This window comes from Macaca mulatta, chromosome 4 (assembly GCF_049350105.2).
Source record: "Macaca mulatta isolate MMU2019108-1 chromosome 4, T2T-MMU8v2.0, whole genome shotgun sequence".
NCBI classification, from domain to species: domain Eukaryota; kingdom Metazoa; phylum Chordata; class Mammalia; order Primates; family Cercopithecidae; genus Macaca; species Macaca mulatta.
The window spans coordinates 172667881-172690588 of record NC_133409.1 but is presented as its reverse complement, the minus strand read 5'-3'; the positions used below and the strand labels follow the sequence as shown (position 1 = coordinate 172690588).

Genomic DNA, 22708 nt, shown 5'->3' with positions numbered 1-22708 from the left:
ATTTGTCTGGGGCATAAAATCATATGCATTATGATTACATTAAGCAAACTTAATATAATCCCTATTAAAAATTCCAATAAAAAAATTTACCCTAAAAAATTTATCCTATGTGGACTCTCAAGGGACCCTGGATAGCCAAAATAAGCTTGAGAAAGAAGGACAAAGCTGGAGGCATCACACTTCCTGATTTCAAAATGTATTACAAGATGAGAATCGCTTGAACCCGGGAGGCAGAGGTTGCTGTGAACTGAGCCTAGATTGTGCCACTGCACTCCAGCCTGGGCAACGAGCAAGACTGTCTCAAAAAGTTGTAGGAGCTACATAAAATTTATACATACATAAAATTTATATATATATATGGTAACAATAATCAAAACAGTGTGGTACTGGCATAAAAACAGGCATATAAACCAATGAAGTCGAAGAGAAAGCCCAGAAGTAAATCCTTGCCTATATGACTGAATGACTTTTTACATGGGTGTTGAGACCATTCAAGGAGAGAGGAGTCTTTTCAACAAATAATATTGGGAAAACATAAATGTGCACATACAGAAGAATAAAGTGGGACCCTTACCTTACACCATATACAAAAATTAACATAAAATGGATCAAATACCTAAATGTAAAGCCTTAACTATAAAATTTCTTGAAGAAAACATAGGGGGAAAGCTTTACGACGACATTGGATTTGACAATGATTTCTTGGTTGTGATACCAAGAGCACAGGCAACAAAAGTAAAATAGATAAATGTTTTGTTTGTTTGAGACAGAGTCTTGCTCTGTTGCCCAGGCTGGAGTGCATTGCCATGATTATGGCTCACCGTAGCCTCAACCTGCCAGGCTCAAGCAATCCTCTCATCTCAGCCTCCCGAGTAACTGGGACCACAGACACACGCCACCACACCTGGCTAATTTTTGTGTGTTTTAGTAGAGGCAAGGTTTTGCCATGTTGCCCAGTCTGGTCTCAAACTCGTGGGCTCAAGCAATCCACCCACCTCGACCTCACAAAGTGCTGGGATTACAGGTGTGAGCCACAAGGCCCAGCCATAAAATAGATAAATTATACTACATTAAACTTAGAAACTTCTCTGCATCAAAGGACACAATCAACAGAGTGAAAAGGCAACCAATGGAAAAGAAAAAATGTTTGCAAATCATACATCTGATAAGGGGTTAATATCCAGAATATATAAATAGCTCCTACAACTCAACAACAAGAAAAACAAAACAATCTGATTTAAAAATGTGCAAAGGAGTGGGGTGCAGTGGCTCATGCTTGCAGTCCCAGCTACTGAGAGGCCAATGTGGGAGGATCACTTGAGTCCAGCAGTTGGAGACCAGCCTAGGCAACACAGTGAGTGACATGGCTTGGCTGTGTCCCCACCCAAATTTCATCTTAAGTTGTAGTCCCCATAATTCCCATGTATCATAGGAGAGACCCAGTGGGAGGTAATTTAATCATGGAGGTAGGTCTTTCCCATGCTGTTCTTGTAATAGTAGATATCTCACACCATGTGATGGTTTTATAAAGGGGAGTTCCCCTGCATACTCTCTCTTGCCTGCTGCCATGTAAGATGTGACTTTACTCCTCCTTTGCCTTCCTAGCCATGTGGAACTGTGAGTCAATTAAACCTCTTCCTTTTATAAATAACCCAGCTTCAGGTATGTCTTTATGAGCAGTTTGAGAACAGACTAATACAGTGAGACTCTAACTCAAAAATAAAGAGAGAGAGCGAGCAGAGGACTTGAATAAATATTTCTCCAAAGAGGATAAACAAATGGCCAATAACACATGAAAAGATGTTTCCCATCACTAGTCACTAGGGAAATGCAAATCAAAACCACAATGAGACACCCCTTATTGTGTGTGTCTCCTTTTGTTTCCCTTTTCCCTTGGACTGCATCTGGGTCCTGGTAATACTCCTTCCATTGCACAACTAATTCAATGTTTGAACTCTAGAAAGGAACACAAGTGGATATAGAAAGTTTAAAATTTAACATTGATAAAATAATTGGAAATGTGCATGCAGGAGCAGCAGATTCTGGTACCCTGCATCCTGCCCCTGGGCCTGCCTCTGATTTCAGCTGCTGCTGTGGTAGGCAGTTCCATAAGAGCTCAGCTGCCTGCTTGCCTCAAGCCTATTCTCTACAACTCTGCTTTTCTGCCTTCTCCAAATCATGTGAGTCTCCGAAGTCCACCCTAGTGTGCCAGATGCATGGAATGAACGCATCTGGTGGCGATCTTCCCACGACAGAGGATGAGAGCCAACGACAAGTGCCCCAGTTCCCAAATGCTGGGAGGAATTCTGCGCACTTCTTAGAGGTGCTGGTAGACTCAGCCCCTGTTGCTTGGAGCAGCAGCCTGGAGAATGGCCATATAGTTAAGCTCCTTTTACTCTAGAAAAAGGTTGAAAGCAATTACCAAGCAATTGAAATCCGAGTATGAATGCCAGAGAACCTCTTTGGAAGTGTACAGAGTAACTCTCTTGCACTGGGAGGCCAGAGAAAGCTGAGGACCAGGGCTAAGAATTAATCATCTGAGACCAAAGAAGGTAACACTCCCAACAATGCCAGATCTGCTGTGTCAAGTTCAGGGCCCTGATTGGGGAAGAATAGGACTCTGACATATGGGATGCAAACATCTGTGTTGATGCCCTATCCCCTTGAACTTCTAATTTCCTCTAGACCCTCCAACCCCACAAATGTGAGCTATCCCTCCATAGCAAGAGCCAGCCCACCCCCAGCCCCATTGCTTGAAGACAATGCAGAGGCCTCTTCCCTTCAAGACACTTGTGCCCTCCCTCCAGGATGAGCACCAGCTTCTTTCTCGGATACTAGTATAGGTTTAAATTCCAGCATAACCCAGCCAAGGTTGCCCTGGGGAAGAAAGGGCTTAAACTCACAAAGAGCTGGTGACCCAGTTAACAGGTACCAGAAAGTGTCGGGGGTATGAATAAGACTGGATTCTGGGGGTACTTGGTCAAGGGGGCCAGAATATAAATGTGCATGGGAAGAGTATTGACTGGAGAGCCCTGGCCAGAGATATAGGATTTAACCCCCCAGTAAAGACCTGAGGAGATGGTGTACATTTGGAACTAGGATGACATAGTGAGTTTGGTGCCCCCCACCGTGAACCCAAAAGATATGTCCACATCCTAATCCCTAAAACCTGTGAAGGTGACCTTGTTTGGGACAATGATCTTGGCAGAATTAAGGATCTTGAGATGAGATCATCCTGGATTATCTGGGTGGGCCCTAAATCCAATGACAAGTGTTTTTATAGGAGACACATAGATAGATAATGGAGAGCAGGGGGAAGGCCATGTGAAGGCAGAGGCAGAGAGTGAAGCGATGTGGCCACAAGCTAAGGAATGCTGGAAACCACCAAAAACTGGAAAAGGCAAGGAACTGATTCTCCCCCTAGAGGCCTGGTGGGAGCATGGCCCTGATGACATATTGACCTCTAGGACTATCAGAGAACAGTTTCTGTTGTTTTTACGCCATCCAGTTTGTGGTCATTTATTACGGCAGCTGCAGACGCTAGTACAGACGGCTTTCAGACCATGGAAAAAGAGGATGCCCATGCTAGGTAATGTTAAAATATCAGAAGTGCCAAGTCGACAGTGGATTAAGGGATTGTAAGGCTCAGGGAGGTATGTATAATAGAGTGAATTGCTATCCAAGACCAGACCACTTCCAGATATTTATGTTCCACAGGAAGGCTCAGAGAAAACATCCTCTACCAAGACGTAAAGCTCCCATGTCACTTGGAAGCTCAGTGGTGGCTCTCCTCTGCCAGCCTGGGCAGACAGTTGGAAAGACTCAACAGAGCTGGGCTTACTGATAATAAGTGGGATGACAAGACCCTAAAATAGGAGAACTAGATGGTGGTGGTCAACCCTCAGAAGCCAGGTGGAAGTAATGACCGCAATCAGGGAAAAGCTCAGAAAAGCAGCTGAGGGAGGCTGGACCACAGAGAGCTATGGAGATAGTTCATAGAGGACCACATCCCTAGCAGCAAAATACCCATGCAGACAGGGACGCTTCTCAACATGTGTCATGGGAAGAAATCCAGGATGGATAATCAGGAGACTGAAGATGGGTGCTCCAATAAAAGTCAGGACCACCTGCCCAGTTTCTGAATATGAGCCAGCTTTCAAACCCTGAAGCCCCTGACTGGGAGGAGGGCCAGGTATCTAAGAGACAGACCCTGTAACAGCCTGGCAAATGAGCACAGTCATGATTTCCTGAGTCCTTCTGCAAGGGGACCTAAGATCTCACAGAACTATTCACCAGGGAAGGGGAAATACTCAAGTATTTGAAGTATTTGGAGGACTGTTGGAACAGGGTCAGAACTGACATTGATACCCTGAGACCTGCCACAGCATTGCAGCTGCCCTCACTCTGCTTCTGTGGGGCACATGGCCACCAGGTGATCCATGGAGTCCTGTCCATGGCCTGGTGGCTCACAGTGGATTCAGTAAGACTACAGGCCCACCGGCAGTCACGTCCCCAGTCCACAAATGCATAACTGGGGTAAATATTCTCAGAAGTTGGCATAGCCTCCCCATTGGGTCTTTGGCCTGTGGGGTGAGGGCATTCCATGGGGAAAGCCAAGTAGGAATTTCTGAAACTGACCCTATCCACTCTGCCAAGACAGCAAATAAAATAGATATGTTGTGTATATTTCATCCGGGGGAGGAGGGGACCATGGGAGAGCGGAGAAGAGAGCATTATGAGATACACAGAGGGAGATGGAGGGAGATGGCCGAAATTGGTGCCGTAAGAATCTAAAACATGGTGGATTGGTGCTCTTTGTAACATCTCCATTTATTTATTTATTTATTTATTTATTTATTTATTTAGAGTTGGAATTTCGCCCTGTCACCCAGGCTGGAGTGGAGTGGCACGATATCGGCTCACAGCAACCTCTACCTCTCAGGTTCAAGCGATTCTCATCCCTCAGCCTCCCAAGTAGCTGAGGCTACAGGCGTGCACCACCATGCCTGGCTAATTTTTTTTTTTTTTTTTTTTTTTTAGTAAAGACAGTTTCACCATGTTGGCCAGGCTGGTCTCAAACTCCCGACCTAGGTGATCCAACTGCCTTGGCCTCCCAAACTGCTAGGATTACAGGCATGAGCCACTGTGCCCAACCATCCATTTCATTAACCAGTCTGGATCATGAGGAACCCTGGTTTGTCCTGGGATAGTAGATTATGCAACTCAACCAAGTAGCAGACCCAAATTGGTCCAGATATGGCACCCTGGCTGGAAGAGATTCATGCAGTCTCAGGTACATGGTATGCAGCCATTGATTTCGCATTTGATTTTGACTGTGTTCTTTTCTATCCCCATCAGGAAATATGATGAAAACCGGTTTATATTTTCCTTCATTCTTATTATTATTATTTTGCAGTTCACGATGCACTTTCACAATTTTGTCCCAGGGCTACGTTAACTCTCATGTCTCTGTCATAATACAATAAAGAGATTTAAACTCTGGGGACATTTTGCAGAACATCACAATGATCCACTACATCAATAGCCTTTCCTAAGGGTCACTGAGTACCTGCTTTACTGACATGGGATCCAGTGTAACAGTGCCTAGGACATTCTACAGTGAACGAGGTGAGGCAGGGGGTGCATAACCAAGGGACCTGCCGATCCCGACCATACACTTCATCACCCAAAAAGCTACTGACCTGATGGGAGTTGAGATGAACCCCTGGGTTGCCACTGCGCCTACAGCTTGGGGATGACACCCCATAGGGCCAGGCACTGTCCTTCAACATGTGGAATGTACTTTGCCCTTTATATGGTTCCAAAGCACTTCAGTGAGACTGAATCAGAAACATAGGGCTAGTATCTTCCTCTACTGTTTCCAGTTTGTAACTTTTGATGGTGATCTGAAATGACCGCCCAGCAGGAAAGTTAAATGAACTAGTACATTAAATGCAACACAAATCATTGTAATTTACAAGTTAACCTGCAGATGGTGCCATATTATTGCTATGTCTCTTTGTTTCGCTCTTTTTTTAAAAAATACCTCCCTGACCACTGTGGGTCAATGTCTGTTTGGTTGTGACAAACTCATGAGGAAAGACCACAGTCACTGAGTCTCAAAATATTTGGAGTTGAATTTTTACTAGTATTGTCTGATGTGCAACTTTCCTTCAAGAGAAAAAAAGAGAGATGCTCAGGACAAATAGCTAATACATGCGGGGCTTAAAACGTACCTAGCTAACGCATGTAATGCATGTGGGACTTAAAACCTAGATGACGGGTTGATAGGTGCAGCAAACCACCATGGCACACGTATACCTATGTAGCAAACCTGCGCGTTCTGCACATGTACCCCGGAACTTAACGTTAAAAAATGGAAAAAAAAGGAAATCTTAAAAAAAAAATTGTGATCTAGCCCTTCACAGAAAAACGCTTCTGACTCCTGCTTTAGGAGAAAGTACAAACAAGGAGGTGAAAATAAACAGTGCAATCAGACTTCTGTTGGACTGTAAGAGGTCAGTTATGAAAGGTGAAGGGGGAAAAAAAAACAGAAGAGGAAAAGACAGCCAAGTGGAAAAAGTCTTTGAAAATTTAGTAGGGCCAGGTGTGGTATCTCGCCTGTGATCCCAGCACTTTGGGAGGCTGAGGCGGGTGGATCACCTGAGGCCAGGAGTTCGAGACCAGCCTGGCCAACGTGGTGAAACCCTGCCTCTACTAAAAATACAAAAAGTAGCCGGCTGTGCTGGTGTGTGCCTGTAGTCCCAGCAACTCGTGAGGCTGAGGCAGGAGAATCACTTGAACCTGGGAGGTGGAGGTTGCAGTGAGCCGAGATCATTTCACCACTGCACTCCAGCCTGAGCGACAGAGCAAGACTCCGTCTCAAAAAAAAAAAAAAAAAAAAAAAAAAAAATCTGAAATCTAAAATGCTCCAAAATCTGAACTTTTTGCGCACCAACACGACACCACAAGTAGAATAGTCTGTGAGTGAGAACTCTAATACAAACTTAATTTCATCACAGAATTATTGAAAATGTTGTATAAAATTACCCTCAGACTATGTGTATAAGGTATATATGAAAGGCAAAGACCTCTGTGTTTAGATTTGGGTCCCATTCCCCATGATATCTCACTATATATTTGCAAATATTTCAAAAATTGAAAAAATCTGAAATTCAAAACATTATTGGTTCCAAGCATTTCAGATCAGGGATACTTAATCTGTAGCACAAAAATGCACTTTACAAATTTTTTTCTTCAGTTTTTAAGTTCAAGGGTACATGTGCAGGATGTGCAGGTTTGTTACACAGGTAAACTGTGCCATAGTGGTTTGCTGCACAGATCATCCTATCACCTAGGTATTAAACCCAGCATCCATTAACTATTCTTCCTGATGCTCTCCCTCCCCCTACACCCCTGACAGGTGCCCAGCGTGTGTTATTTCCCCCCATGTGTCCAACTGTTCTCATCAATCAGCTCCCACTTAGAAGTAAGAAAATGCGATGTTTGATTTTTCTGTTCCTGTGTTTGCTGAGGATGATGGCTTCCAACTCCATCCATGTCCCTGCAAAGGACATGATCTCATTCATTTTTATGGCTGTATAGTATTCCATAGTGCACATGCACCGTATTTTCTTTATCAGTCTATTATTGATGGGTCTTCATCAGTCTATCATTTGGGTTTATTCTATATCTTTGCTATTGTGAATAGTGCTGCAATGAACATACATGCGCATGTATCTTTATAATAGAATGATTCATATTCCTTTGGGTGTATACCCAGTAATAGGATTGCTGGGTCAAATGGTATTTCTGCCTCTAGGTCTTTGAGGAATCGCCACAGTGTCTTGATGGAATGAGGAATAAGCTAATCCATTCAGGCAGTTTACTTAGCAATTGTAGGAAATTAATGAAGGTTGCTTCTTTTTTTTCCTCTTCCCTTCTTTGTCTTCTTTACACTAAAACAGGGTGGACTGGGTATAATTTAACCTTTCCTGAATAACAGGGATGTTTTTGTGATGAGTAACTATTGCTGTTTTTTTCGTCGTCTGAGGCGTGGAAAGGCAGAGGAGATGCTCCAGAAATTGCTTTGTAAAGTTGAATCTGGACATAAATAGGCAGCAGCTGCCGCCTCCTTCTTTCCCAAAAGACTCAGATAGCTCCCATTTTTAGTAGTAATTTTCATTGAGAATCCAAGAGAATCTGGGCCTGTGCTTTCCCTCTAAATGACAGAGGCAGTAATAAAAGATGAGGCTAAAGAGGTGGCTCATGTATGTAATTCCAGCACTTTGAGAAGCCAAGGCAGGAGGATTGTTTGAGGGCCAGGAGTTCAAGACCAGCCTGGGCAACAGAGTGACACTGGGTCACTCCAAAAAATGTAAAATGTAGCTTGGCATAGTGGCACGCACCTGTGGTCTCAGCTATTTGGAAGCATCACTTGAGCCCAGGAATGAGAGGTTGCAGCGAGCTGGGATGGCACCACTGCACTCCAGCCTGGGTGACAAAGCAGCAAGATTCTGTCTCTTAAAAAAAAGATAAAAATAAAAGAGACAGATGAATTGTGCCCAATGGCCCTAGAGGTAGAGCCTCCACTATACCACAAATGGGAAGGGGGCTTGGGTCAGAGAATAGCAGCCTTTCTGAAATGTCCTGGCGGAGACACATGTTCTCACAGTGTAGCAGCAGAGTTATCTATTCCTCATCTGCTTTTGATGATTTTGCTGTTTTTCATGTCTGTTTTTCTAATGGTTCTAGCACAGCTCTTACTAACTCGAGTTGGGAAGCTGGCCAAGTGGCTTCCATCCCTTCGCCCTTCCTCCCCACCCGGCAACTCCATGGGGCAGTCAGGGGCATGGGCCTGGGAGCTGCCCTGGCTGATGTGAAAACAGGCTCCTTCCGGTGTGAAATGGGGGCAGTGATCCTTGCCGCCCCTGCTCCTAGGAGGGTTGTGTGCAGTGGCTATTCCCTCCAGATTTTCCAAAGTGCCCACGGGAATGTGAAATGATGAATAAATATAAGGCATCATGTAGGAGTCAGTGGCTCACAATAATTAGCGGTGAGGTGTGCCTGCAGATACAAAATGTGTCATTAAAACACACACAGGGGTGCGGTGGCTCACGTCTGTAATCCCAGCACTTTGGGATGCCGAGGTGGGCAGATCACCTGAGGTCCGGAGTTCGAGACCAGCCTGGCCAACATAGTGAAACCCCATCTCGACTAAAAATACAAAAACTAGTCAGGTATGGTGGCGCATGCCTGTAATTCCAGCTCCTCGGGGGAGCTGAGGCAGGATAATCGTTTGAACCAAGTAGGCGTAGGTTGCAGTGAGCCGAGATCATCAGGCCACTGTACTCCAGCCTGGGCGACAGTGAGACTCCATCTCATAAAAACAAAAACAAACAAACAAACATAGAAACACACAAACTAGGACAGAGTCAGGGTGTCATTAAAATCATCTCACCCTCACTTGCCTTCTGGAGCGTTCTGTTAAGAGGGTGAGAAAGGGCAGTGGTTACTGGGACCATGAGCGTCCTGTCCTGCCGGGGCTGACCCTGCAGTAACCGACAGCCCCGGTGAAGGAGGCGTGGAAGTCGTCCTCCCCAGGCTCTCCTTTCAGGACAGCTGGCATCCTGCTGCAAAGCAAAAGACGCCTTCGGGGGCTGCACCAGAGCCTTCCAGGTGGGGCTTTTGGGATGCAAGGAACAGAGAAGTCCCAGAGAGATATTTGGAGCAAAGCGGGTGGGCGCCTCATGAGGTTAGGGCGAGATTTCATAGGGCCCAGACCAGGAAGCAAGCCCAGCCAGGCTTTATGGAACCAGGAGGCCTCCATCTCCTCCTCTTAGTCAGGGTGGCTGGGTCTCAACTGCACCACTCCCCCGGGCTTGTTCTGCTCCGCGCTCTCCTGTCGGGCTTCTCTTGCTTCCACATCATCTTGGACATGCCACTTGCACACACCGACAAGCTTCCCTTCCCATTGTAAGACTCCCTACGGCCTGGAAACAGCTTTCATTGCTTGGTTGACGTTTGCAGGAAAATCCTGGTAACACTCACTCATCTTTTTGAGAGAAGCCCTGCAAGCCACGGGTTCGCCGCGCTCCAGTCAGCTGCGCCTGGGGTCTGGGGAGGAGGACGCAGGGCCATGGCAGAGTGCGGCACACAGCAAGGTGGAGCCCGTAGGGGACAGCGCTGCAGAAGCCGGCCAGCCGTCACCCCTTTGTCTCAAGCGGGCAACTTGCATTTTCAGGATGCTGTGGGCAAAGATTCCTCTGGGTACTGCCTCACAGGAGTGTGTGAAGGCTCTGTCCAGACAAGAGAAACTTGACAGCGAACTTAAGGTTTTTAAAGTAGAAAAAGAGGACTTATCTTTCTCTTTGTGTGTGTTGTTGTTGTTGTTGTTTGAGACAAGGCTCCTTCTGCCACCCAGGCTGGAGTGCAGTAATAGGTCATGGCTCAACTGCGGCCTTAACCTCCTGGGCTGGCCATTCCCCCACCTCAGACTCCCAAGTAGCTGGGACTACAGGCACAGGCCACTATGTCCCGGTAATATTACTGTTCTTTTAAAGGTGGGGATCTCACTATGTTGCCCAGGCTGGTCTCAAACTCCTGAACTCAAGTAGTCTTTGCACCTCAGCCTGCCAAAGTGCCTGGATTACAGGCATGAGCCACTGTACCTGGCCGCCTTTCTCTTTTGTTAAAGTATATTTAACTTCTTTACACACACATACATATACTTAAATGTATAAGGTGATCAGAATATGCCTCCCCCATTTTTTTTTTACTTGGTTACACCTTCCCTTCTCCCTCTCTCCACCCACCTTAGCTTTCCCTCCCCAGCTAGGCCCCCAAGGTAGACCATGTTCACAGACTATTATAGGACCTCGCATATTTTTCTTCTTACTTGTGATGGTCAGTTTTATGGGTCAGCTTGGCTAAGCTGTAGTTATTTAATCAAACACTAGTCTAGATGTTGCTGTGAAGGCGTTTCGTAGATGAGGTGGACATCCATAATCAGTTGACTTTAAGTAAAGAAGATTGCCTTCCATAATGTGGGTGGGCCTCACCCAATCAGTTGAGGCCTTAAGAGCAACAACTGAGGTCCCCCCAGGAAGAGGTTATTCTCCTCAAGACTGCAGTGGAGAAACCCTGCCTGGATTTCCACGCTGTCAGCCTGCCCTGCAAGTTGCCAGCGCCCTCAATTACGTAATCAATACCATAAAATCATTTTATCTGTCTCTCTGTCTTACTCTCTCTTCTGTTTTGTTATCTGGAGAATCCTGACAAATATGATATTTATTTAATCATACCTGTGTGTGTATATACATGTATATAGTACAAGAGTGTACAGATGTATATATGTTTGTATATACTCATGTACTTATGGAAATATATAGATTTTTGCCATTTTTCAATTTACAAACGTGAAATAATATTTTATGTGTTTCTTCATCTTGCTTTTTCTCATCAGTGTTTAATAGACCACCTGATACTCCATAAAATATGTATGAAACGTGGTTTATTCAGTCATTCCCCTACTAACAGGAATTATTCTGGTTTTTTTTCTTTTTTCCACTATGAATGATGCTACAGTGAATACATATATACATAAATATACACACACAAGGAAATATATGGGTGTGTATACAAAGATTTGTGTATGTGTGTATACAGGTACACACACACGTTTAAGTCTGTATAAGTATGACACAATAAGAAATATATATTTGGTCCTCATCCCAGTTCCTGACACAGAGTTTCTAAAACCCTGAGAACCTCCTGAGATATAGGAGCATTTTTGGTTATTCATAACAAGCCCATATATGAGTTTATGCAAATGAGGTGAGCTCTGTGGGTCCCTAGATCGCTTCAGGATGGGGGCCAGTTGCCAGAAGAGCCAACCACGTGAGTAGAGGATTGGAGCTTTTAGCGTCACTCCCAGACCTCTAAGGAGACTGAGTTCAATCATCATTGGCCAATGATTTAATCAATCATATCTGCATAACAGAACCTCCAATAACAAAAAGCAAAAAACACCTAAGTGACAGGGTTTGAAGAGCCTCCAGGTTGGCAAGGACATCCATATCCAGGGAGGATGGCGCATTTCAGCTCCACGGGGACAGAAGCTCCTGGCCTTGGGTTCCCTCCAGACCTCGCCTTGTTTGCCTCTTCATGTTGTTGTCCATCTGTGTCCTTTATAATAAAGTGGAAATCATAAGTTAAGTGCTTTCTGGGGTTTTGTGAGCTGCTCCAGCAAATCATTTACCGTGAAGGGGAAAGGGGGTGGGGAACCCCTAACTTTGCAGCCCAGTCAGACAGAAGTGTGGAAACCCTGGAGACCCTACATGTGGCTGGCGTCTAAAGTGGGAGCACTCTCGTGGGACTGAACCGAACACTGAAACTTGCGGAGCCTGATGCTAAGTCCAGGTAGTTATTGTCAGAATGGAACTGAATTGTAGGGAACCCAGTCAGTGTCCAGAGAGTTATCAGAAGTGCCGTGAGTAAAAACAGATGATAGGATATAGCCCCTGCTGTGCCATTTCAGGGTGAAAGGGCCTAAATATTTTTATTAATTCATATTCCCAGAACATCTCTAGAGGAAGTTACATTTCACATTTTATTCAGCAATATATGAGGAAACTCTACCTGGTGGGTTTGAGTGTCTTGGAAATCACAGCAGAGCAGCCTTCAGGTCATGTCCGCTCTATGCAGGAATTATCTTTCATCTCTGTATCCAGCAGTTGCAGGTCAGCTGATTCTATGAGATTAATTTGTTAATCTACATAAAAATCACCCTTTGCATTTTAGCATTTTTTTCTCTCCATTAAAATTGGGAAAGGTTGCAGAGAAAAAAGGGGTTGAAGGAATATAAACTGGGACCTAGGTTGAGGCAGGTGGATCACTTCACGTCAGGAGTTCAAGACCACCCTGGCCAACATGGTGAAACCCCATCTCTACTAAAAATAATAATAATAATAATAATAATAATAATAATAATAATAATAAATTAGCCAGGCATGGTGGCACACAACTGTAATCCCAGCTACTCAGGAGACTGAGGCATAAGAATCACTTAAGCCAGGGAGGTGAAGGCTGCAGTGAGCCGAGATCATGCACTCCAGGCATTCTAGCCTGGGTGACGGAGTGAGACTTAATCTCAAAAAAAAAAAAACAAAAAAAAAAAAACTTAGCTCCACCAATTTTAATGGCTTACTAATTTTAATGTTCTTGAGCAAAACCACATCTGAGTTGGTTCCCTACTTTACAAAATGGAGATAATAGTGTTGTTGTTTTTTTTAAGAAGGGGTTCTTGCTCTGTCACCCAGGCTATAGTCCAATGGCATAATCATAGCTCACTGCAATCTAGGACTCCTGGCCTCAAGCGATCCTCCCAACTCAGCCTCCCAAAGCATTGGGTTATAGGCATAAGCCACTATGTCCGGCCACTATTATCTATTTTTTTAATTAAAATTTTTATTTGGGGATAACTGTAGATCCACATGCAATTGTAAAAAGTACTACAGAGAGATTCCATGTACCCTTTACCCAGCTTCCCATGGTAGATACAAATTTGCAAAACTATCATACAATATTGCATCCAGTATATTAAAATGTACACAATCTACCAATTTTATTCAGTTTCACTGTTACTCATGTGTATTTTTGTTCTAAATAACTATATCGCATGTGTAGGTTTGTGCATTTACTTCCCCAACCACCACCACAAAGAACTCTGACCCTTTTACAGCCTGGTGCCCTTTTACAGCCACACCCATCTGTCTTCATCATGACCCCCATCAACACCTGGCAATCACAAATCTGTTCACTTCCAAAACTTTGTATATTCAATAATGTGACATACATAGAATCATATAGGCATGTGGGATTTTTTTTCCAGTCTGCATACTTCCTTGGAGCTTCATCCAAGTTGTTGCATTTATTGTGAATCTGTTCCTTTTTATTGCTAAGTGATAGTTTGTGGTTTGGATGTACACAGTTTAACTATTCATTAAAGGGCATTTGGACCATCTCTAAATTTTTGGCTATTATGAACAAGACTCCTTTGAACATTCTTATATGGGTTTTTATGTAAATGTACATTGTAATTTCTCTGGGATAAATACCTAAGAGTGCAATTGCTAGGTTAATATCTATTTTTATGGGTCTTGGCGAGCAATAAATTGAATGAGATTGTGTATGTAAAATCACTCATCTGACTTTTTCTTTCGTTCATCAAGCTACTTCCTTTCCTTCCTTTTGCTGACTTTTTGGTCATAGGTTTGTGCTAGGATGAAAGTCTTGTTCAAAAAGGAAAAATGAGAGGATGGACTTCTTTTTGGAAAAGATGTAATGAACAGATGCTCCTCGAGACCTGTTAGGATTTTCTGTCCTTAAATTTCTTTCCACAGATTTTCAGAACCTGAGTCACTTTATAATTTCAGAGAATACATCTTAGTCACCTACTGTGGCATAGTGACTTTAATCTAGATTATCTTGATTATTCTATACTAGATGAACAAGTATATTCTGTTTTATAGGCAGCATTGTCACAAACACTGCCAGGTCAGGAAAAGAAAAATAAACACACATAACAGCACTTTATTCCAGGTAGATTGAAAAATCTGCATCTGCTTTCCTGACCTTAACTTTCTTTTTTTTTTTTTTTGGAGTCTCGCTCTGTCGCCCAGGCTGGAGTGCAGTGGCATGATCTTTGCTCACTGCAACCTCCACTTCCTGGGTTCAAGCCATTCTCCTGTCTCAGCCTCCCAAGTAGCTGGGACTACAGGCACCCACCACCACACCTGGCTAATTTTTTTGTATTTTTAGTAGAGACAGGGTTTCACCATGTTGGCCAGGCTGGTCTCGAACTCCTGACCTCAAGTGATCCACCCGCCTTGGCCTCCTAAAGTGCTGGGATTACAGGTGTGAGCCACCGTGCCTGGCACCTTAACTTTCTTATTGGATGTAAAAGGTAATTTTACATGTCAACGACTGGGCAGGTCATGCAGTGCCCAGATATTTGGTCAAACATTATATTCTGGGTGTGTCTGTGAGGGTGTTTCTGGGTGAGACTCACCTTCGAATTGGTAAACTGAGTAAAGCAGATTATCTTCCTAATGTGGATGGATCTTATCCAATCAACTGAAGACCTGAATAGGTAAAAAAGAGGCTGAATAAGAGAGAATGTTGCCCCTCTTGGCTGCTGATCTGGGACATCAGTCGTCTGCCATTGGACTGGAACTTAAGCCGTCTGCTCTCTGGGTTCTCAGGTCTGCAGGCTTAGACTGGAACTATACCACCAGGTCTCTCGAGTGTCCAGCTTACCAACTGGAGATCTTGGGACTTCTCAGCCTCTACATTCATGTGAGCCAATTCCATGTCATTTATATATCTCTCCAAGAGTAGCTTTAGAGGAACAGCATTTTAAACATGAGAGAGAGAGAAGAGAGAGAAAGTATATACTATTTGTTCTGTTTCTCTAGAGAAGCCTGGCTGATACATTGGTCTTTCTAATTGCCCTTTGTTTTCACTGATATTCACTAATGCTGAGAAACTGTGAGAGAAATAGTTGAAGAATCTCAAAATTCACTTTGTCTTTAGATTATGCACTACATAGCCCATTCAAAAATGTCTTTTGAATTTTACATTTGAACTGAAACTTTCTGACTGCAGTCTGAGACTGAAGAAGTAGAAACTGTTTGAGAGTAGAGGCTGGGCGCAGTGGCTCACGCCTGTAATCCCAACACTTTGGGAGGCTGAGGCAGGTGGATCACCTGAGGTCAGGAGTTCAAGACCAGCTTGGCCAACATGGTGAGACCCCCACCTCTACTAAAAATACAAAAAAATTAGCCAGGTGTGGTGGTGGGTGCCTGTAGTCCCAGCTACTCGGGAGGCTGAGGCAAGAGAATCGCTTGAACCTGGGAAGTAGAGGCTGCAGTGAGCCCAGATTGTGCCATTGCACTCCATCCTGGGCAACAAGAGTGAAACTCTGTCTCAAAAAATAAATAAAAAAAAAGAGTAGAGAAATATTTAGTGTAAAATAAATTTATCCAAATTGAAATCGGTAATATGTATTTTTATCAGCTACTACTTTGACATTATTGCTCATTTCTGTGCACCATGGTGGAGGAGTTTTATGACTTCAATCCCCACAGAAATGTTGAACTTTCAGGCATTTTTGTCTTTTATTTAGAATCTTGGTGAAGTCGGGTAAATTTTTTGCACATATTTTAATGAGCTAGTTTTGAAGTCTTTGACCATTTTTAGTCTTTTTTATTTGTAACTCAGTTGTTAAGCTTGCCCAGTGTAGCAGAGCAATGCTTTGGCAATGCTTCCACACATTTTCATGTTAAAACCCTTACTATTTCTTTCTTTCTTTTTTTTTTTTTTTTGAGATAGAGTCTCGCTCTGTTGCCAGGGCTGGAGTGCAGTGGTCCCATCTGGGCTCACTCCAACCTCCGACTCCCTGATTCAAGCGATTCTCCTGCCTCAGCCTCCGGAGTAGCTAGCTAGGATTATAGGTGTGCCCCACCACGCCCAGCTAATTTTTGTATTTTTAGCAGAAACGGGGTTTCACCATGTTGGCCAGGATGGTCTCAATCTCCTGACCTCATGATCCGCCTGCCTCGGCCTCCCAAAGTGCTGGGATTACAGGCCTGAGCCACCGTGCCTGGCCAACCCTCCCTATTTCTAAGTGAATTTTCTGGAATCCAGAAACTGAGAGAGTATCTTTCAGGGAGATTTTGTAGATTTTTAAACATTTAAAACAATTTGAATCCTAAGTTGTTTTGCTTTTAAACTTTTAAAAGTGGTTATATCTTACAAGTGGTTAGAGTGGTTAATCTCTAACTCTTACAAACAAAATTTAAACTGCAAGAATAGTGCTACCTAATAAATTATGTATTAGTGTGCTTAGGGCAAAATTTACAATAATGCCTGTTGTTCCCAGATGTCACACAATGTGAAATGTTCTAGGCAAATACTTTTTACCTTTTTATCTTACATTCTAATGTTAAAATAAGATTTAAAATATAATCTTTTGGCTGGTCGTGATGGCTCACGCCTGCCTGTAATCCCAGCACTTTGGGAGGTCGAGGTGGGCAGATCACGAGGTCAGGAGTTCAAGTCAAGCCTGACCAACCCCGTCTCTACTAAAAATACAAAAATTAGTCAGGCGTGGTGCTGCGCGCCTGTAATCCCAGTTGCTCAGGAGGCTGAGGCAGGAGAATCACTTGAAGTTGGGAGGCGGAGGTTGTGGTGAGCCAAGATCATGACACTGCACTCCAGCCTGGGCAACAGAGAGAAACTCCGTCTAAAAAAAAAAAAAAATACACACACACACACACACACACACACACACACAATATTTTTCAGCTATATCCAATTTAAAGTGTCAACATTTTCATTTCCGGGACAACTTTGATTTTAATTGAAGAAGGTTTTATCAAAGCTAATTAATATACAAAACACATAAAGTTGAAAAGATGGGGAAACAGTCTGAATTAGCTTGGGACCTGAGGCAGCAGGACTGCAATTATTCTCGGCCTCCACAGCTCTTCTAAGTTTTATTGATGTCTTTAACCGATTTTTGCTACAATGTAGGTGGGTCTTCAGTGGAACCCAGGGTTGAGTGGGCCACCTGGTGTGTGATAATAATCTTTGAAGGGTAAAACCTGTAGAGTTCAGGTGAAAAGTGAGACTTCATATGGTGCCAAGCCGATGCCAAGAAGTGTGGAGGGCTCATGAGCGTCTGAGAAGGCCACACAACTCATGAGTGGGAGTTGGTGTTTCAGTTCTGGTAATCTCTAACTCCAGCTCCCGTGCCATATTGCTTCTTATGTGGCATCCAGAACAAGGGGCCGAGGGACTAGACCTTGGCCTAGAAGACTAAGAGAACAGATCAGAGAGAAGCTAAAGGAAATGAAGATTCCTGGTAACAAAACCCAAAGTAATAGGGAACTGGCTGAGTTGATGACATCAACAATTGAAGGGATAAGCCTTTCCCACTGGGAGCCTGAGAATATGGGGTATTTACAAACGGAAAAGTGACATCCACAGGAATAATGTAATTGCATGGAAACAGAGTAAATGAGTCAGATGACACAAGTCCCAAACTTGAGGGACCTGATGACAAGTTTGTTGAAAACTCTTGACTGAGACTGTTCAATGATTTAAGTTAAAAGAGTGATGTGAGATGCGCATGCAACTGACCTACAAGTGTAGCCTTCGCCTGTCCTGTGCCTAGCACAGCGCCGCCTCTGTGAAACAGGTACTCATCCCCATTTTGCAGATAAGAAAACTGAGGCTCAGAAAGATTAAGGAACTTGTTTGAGGACAATGCCTGCCAGCCTGTAGGCCACTGACGAAACTTTTCAGAGGTTGTGTTTCTTGGGAAAGAGCCTGAATCTCTGAGATTTGCTTGCAGAAGGTTTACGGGGGAGTGCTATAAGGAACAACCCCATTGAAGGGGAAGGAAAGCAGGCATAGGAGAAGAGAGAAGTTGAACTGCAGTTCTGGTGCAGGAGGACTGCACATCCCACAGGGAGCTCTGAGGCCCTTCAGATCTGTCTCAATAGAGGCAAGGGGGCTGGATCTTTGGACCCCTCATAGACTAGTCGTTGCATGCAGGATGTTCCAGGGGAAAGTGAAACCTTGGACGAGGCAACTTCCTTCAGCTGAGGGAAATTTCTGGACAACGCTCATATATGAGCAGCCCCCACACTCGGCAGCAGGGGTCGGGGGAGGGTGAGTGCCAGATTCTAAAGGGGAATCTAGGCTGTACATCACAGCATGCACTGCAAACTTGCTCCTGTTTTTCAGTGTGGTTCTAGCATTAGTCTTTTAAAAACATTTTTCCTATAAATTTGGATAGGAGAAGTGGGTACTTATTCTTAGCTATTTTCATCCAAATTTAGACATCTCTTAATACTTAACTATTCTTGGAATATGAATACTAAATAGCATTCTATTTGTTGTCCAAGGAGCGTCTTTTAATGAATGAATTTTAGTTGCTAACACTTCTGAATATAATCTCTAATTTTTACAATTCAGAAGGCTGAGTCCAAATGACCAGGAGATAACCCTGAAAAGCAGAGCCAGGGGGCTCCTGGACAGTCTTAGAGACAGATCCCTCACCCCACCCCACCTTGATGGTGCGGACCAGTCCGATAACATTCAATCTTGCAGCTTCCACTGATGTCTAAGAGGACCTGAGACAACAAGATGCCTTACCTGCCTAGCTCTCTAGTGCCCAAATCAACTTATATACACTCACGATGTGCCCTCAAGAGCATCGTTCAGGCTGGTCCGAGTGCAGTGGTGTTTACAATTAATTGATCACATCAGTTACAGTTACAAATATTCTTTTCCCCCATGACACAGGCCCAGGAGATCCTGAGAACATGTGTCCCTTGTTACAGATTTCTTTGTCCTTCTCTACTCCCACTGCTTCACGTTTCTAGCATAAAAACAAATAAATAATAAGAAAGAGCATTATACGTGGTATCTTCTGTCTCTTATCAAGAAAAAGAATCGGATTCACATGACTGTTAAGGCCTCAAAATGATTTGCTGAAGATATAAGGTTGGACTTTGCTAGACACCAACTCTCCATCGCGGCAGGAAAGGGGGTCCATGACACATGTGTAAACTACCAGGGCCTGTGGATGGCAACTGTCATAGCCCGGACTGCATGCCAGATACCGTCCTCCTAAGTGGTTTACCAAATGAAGTAGATACTGACATTGTCCCATTTCTCGATGCTGTTTGTTCTACTCATCAGATGTGACCTGGTCTGTACACGTTGTCTCTACACCTCTTTCCTTTCACCTACTGGACACTGTTTCAACAATGTACTCATTCTAATTCTTGGCTTCCTTCTGCATCACACACTCCTGCACACACACAGAGCCATCCTCTTTCCTGTCTGTGCTATCAATACCTACCCCTCTTCTTGTCGATAACTGGAGAAGAAAAAAGAGTAATCACAGAATGTAACAACGTGACAAGGCCATTAGGATACAAGAAAGAGTACTGGATTCCTCCATAAGAAAATCTCCACTTGACTGGGTTGACAGATATCAAGGCGGGGATTTGGAATCTGTGCAGTCTGTAGGATATATTGAGTGGCCACTGGATCCAGAGGTAGTAGATCCTGTGAGGACTTGGACCCTCACCTTAGAAGAGAAGCAGGACACTAGAGGGTCTTCCCAGAAGGCTCCAGTTTCCAGTAGCAAAGGCTGCATAATGAACCACCCTCAAACTTAGCAGCTTTATTATTTTGCACAATTCTCTGGGTTGACCGCATAGTTCTTGTCTGGATTTGCATGGACTAGGATGACATCACTCATGTGCCTGGCTCCTTAGCTAGGACAGCTGGGATAATGGGGGCCTGTCTCCACATGGCCTCTCATCCTCAGGAATGCTAGCCCAGACTCATTCATGGGGTAGCAAAAGAGTCTTAGCAGCAAGAGGAGGTGAACTTCAGTGCACAAGCACTATCCTCTCCTTGGATCATGTTTGCCAGTGTCCTGTTGGCCAACGCAGGTCACAAAGCCAAGTCCAGTTCACACCATTCTCCTGCTTCAGCCTCCCGCGTAGCTGGAATTACAGGCGCCTGCCACCACGCCTGACTATATTTTTGGATTTTTAGTAGAGACAGGGTTTCACTATGTTAGCCAGGATGGTCTCGATCTCCTGACCTCGTGATCAGCACCTCGGCCTCCCAAAGTGCTGAGATTACAGGCATGACACGGCCCAGCCAAGTACAGATTTAAGGGGTGGAGAAACAGAGTCTGTCTCTTGATGAGAGGAGCTGCAAAGTCACATTGCAAAGAGCTGTGCGATGGCTCCATAGGGAGGAATTTGCAGGTGTTTTGCAATCTACCTAGCTTCTGAGAGAACAGCTGCTTTCCAAGCACTAGCCAGAACTTGTAGCAATGCAGTCATATTATGATTTCTTTAAACTGGAATCGTTTTCATTTGAAGGGGAAAATAGGAACTAACCCTGAAACCTGAAATACAACAATTCTGGAATGACAGTGCAAATTGACCGAAGAAAGTTTTGGTGCAAGTAGTGGACTTCAGGAAAAATTCCAAAGAATTCCAAATTCAGCAAACTTGCCAGTTCCAAGTAATAAAGTCCTTAGGAATTGAAAAAATATCAGTCCTCCAGGTAGACAGAGAATGAAATCCCCAAGAGGGAGCCTGAGCCAGGCGCAGTGGCTCACACCTATAATCCCAGCACTTTGGGAGACAGAAGCAGGCAGATCACTTGAAGTCAGGAGTTCGAGGCCAGCCTGGCCAACATGGTGAAACCCTGTCACTACTTAAAATACAAAAAATTAGCCGGGTGCAGTGGCACATGCCTGTGATCCCAGCTACTGGGGAAGCTGAGACAGGAGAATACCTTGAACCTGGGAGGTGGAGGTTGCAGTGAGTCAAGATTGTGCCACTGCACTCCAGCCTGGGCAACAGAGGGAGACGCCATCTCAAAAAAAAAAAAAAAAAAAAAAAAAAAAAAAAAAAATTACCATTCCAGGTATTTTGCCTGGGACCAAACTGTCGCTTCTTACCTAACTTCTCCTGACCACCCAACCCTTCTAAGGAGTAGCCCTAGGGAATATGTGACCTCATCTCCCTGTCCATAGCTGATTAGATCAGAGGTTGATGCCAGACTCATAGCCTGGTCCTTAAGTAACTAAGATGGACCAGGGAGAGCTCCAAAGAATCTCAACGAAAATGCAAAAATTTTGGACAAATGATGGGTGACATTTGGATGAGGGTCACGGAGAGTTGGTCAGAACCACAGCAAGTAAAGCTGTAGGCAAGGCCTGGCGCGGTGGCTCAAGCCTGTAATCCCAGCACTTTGGGAGGCCGAGGCGGGCGGATCACAAGGTCAGGAGATCGAGACCACAGTGAAACCCCGTCTCTACTAAAAATACAAAAAAAAAATTAGCCGGGCGCGGTGGCGGGCGCCTGTAGTCCCAGCTACTCGGGAGGCTGAGGCAGGAGAATGGCGGGAACCCGGGAGGCGGAGCTTGCAGTGAGCCGAGATCGCGCCACTGCACTCCAGCCTGGGCAACAGCGTGAGACTCCGTCTCAAAAAAAAAAAAAAAAAAAAAAAAAAAAAAAAAAAAAAAAAGCTGTAGGCAAATTCAAACGATGTGTGCTCAGCAACCATGAGGGCGTGTGGGTATTCAGAGAGGAAAATGCAGGGGGTGCGCAGAACGAGTGTGCTGGTTTGCTTTGTTTCCTGTTGTGCTGTGTCTCCTGGCCAGCTCATTTTAGCTTTACCTTGGACATGAATATCACCATGTGACAAGGCCATTAGGATACAAGAAGGAATGCTGGAATTCTCAATGAGAAAGTCTCCATTTTCTCAATGGAGATTTTTCCAAATCCCCCTTTGATATCCGATTTTCTCAATAGAGAATCAGATATCAGATATTTGGAAGCAGTACCTCTCTCTGCCCGCCCCCGCCCCCGCCCCCGCCCCTTAATGGTTCTGGCTCCAGATTCACGAGACCTTGTGGTACTAGCACCTCTGAGTTATTAAGTATCTTAATGCCATACTCCAAAATTTCAAAATAATTTCATTGGTTCATTTCATCTTTCAAATCAAGCTACGTTACAGAGTTGCTGGATGGCAAAGGTCCTATCAGCTATGCCCATAGGTGACCCTATAAGCCATGACCGTAGGTGAGGCATGGTCCCTC

General features: G+C 44.3%; 1 long non-coding RNA gene across 1 annotated transcript in view; it reads left to right on the top strand.

The window, feature by feature from the left end:
* LOC144340573 (uncharacterized) overlaps positions 1 to 22708 on the top strand; it is a 309543-nt gene that overhangs the window by 72309 nt on the left and 214526 nt on the right. The window lies entirely within an intron of this gene.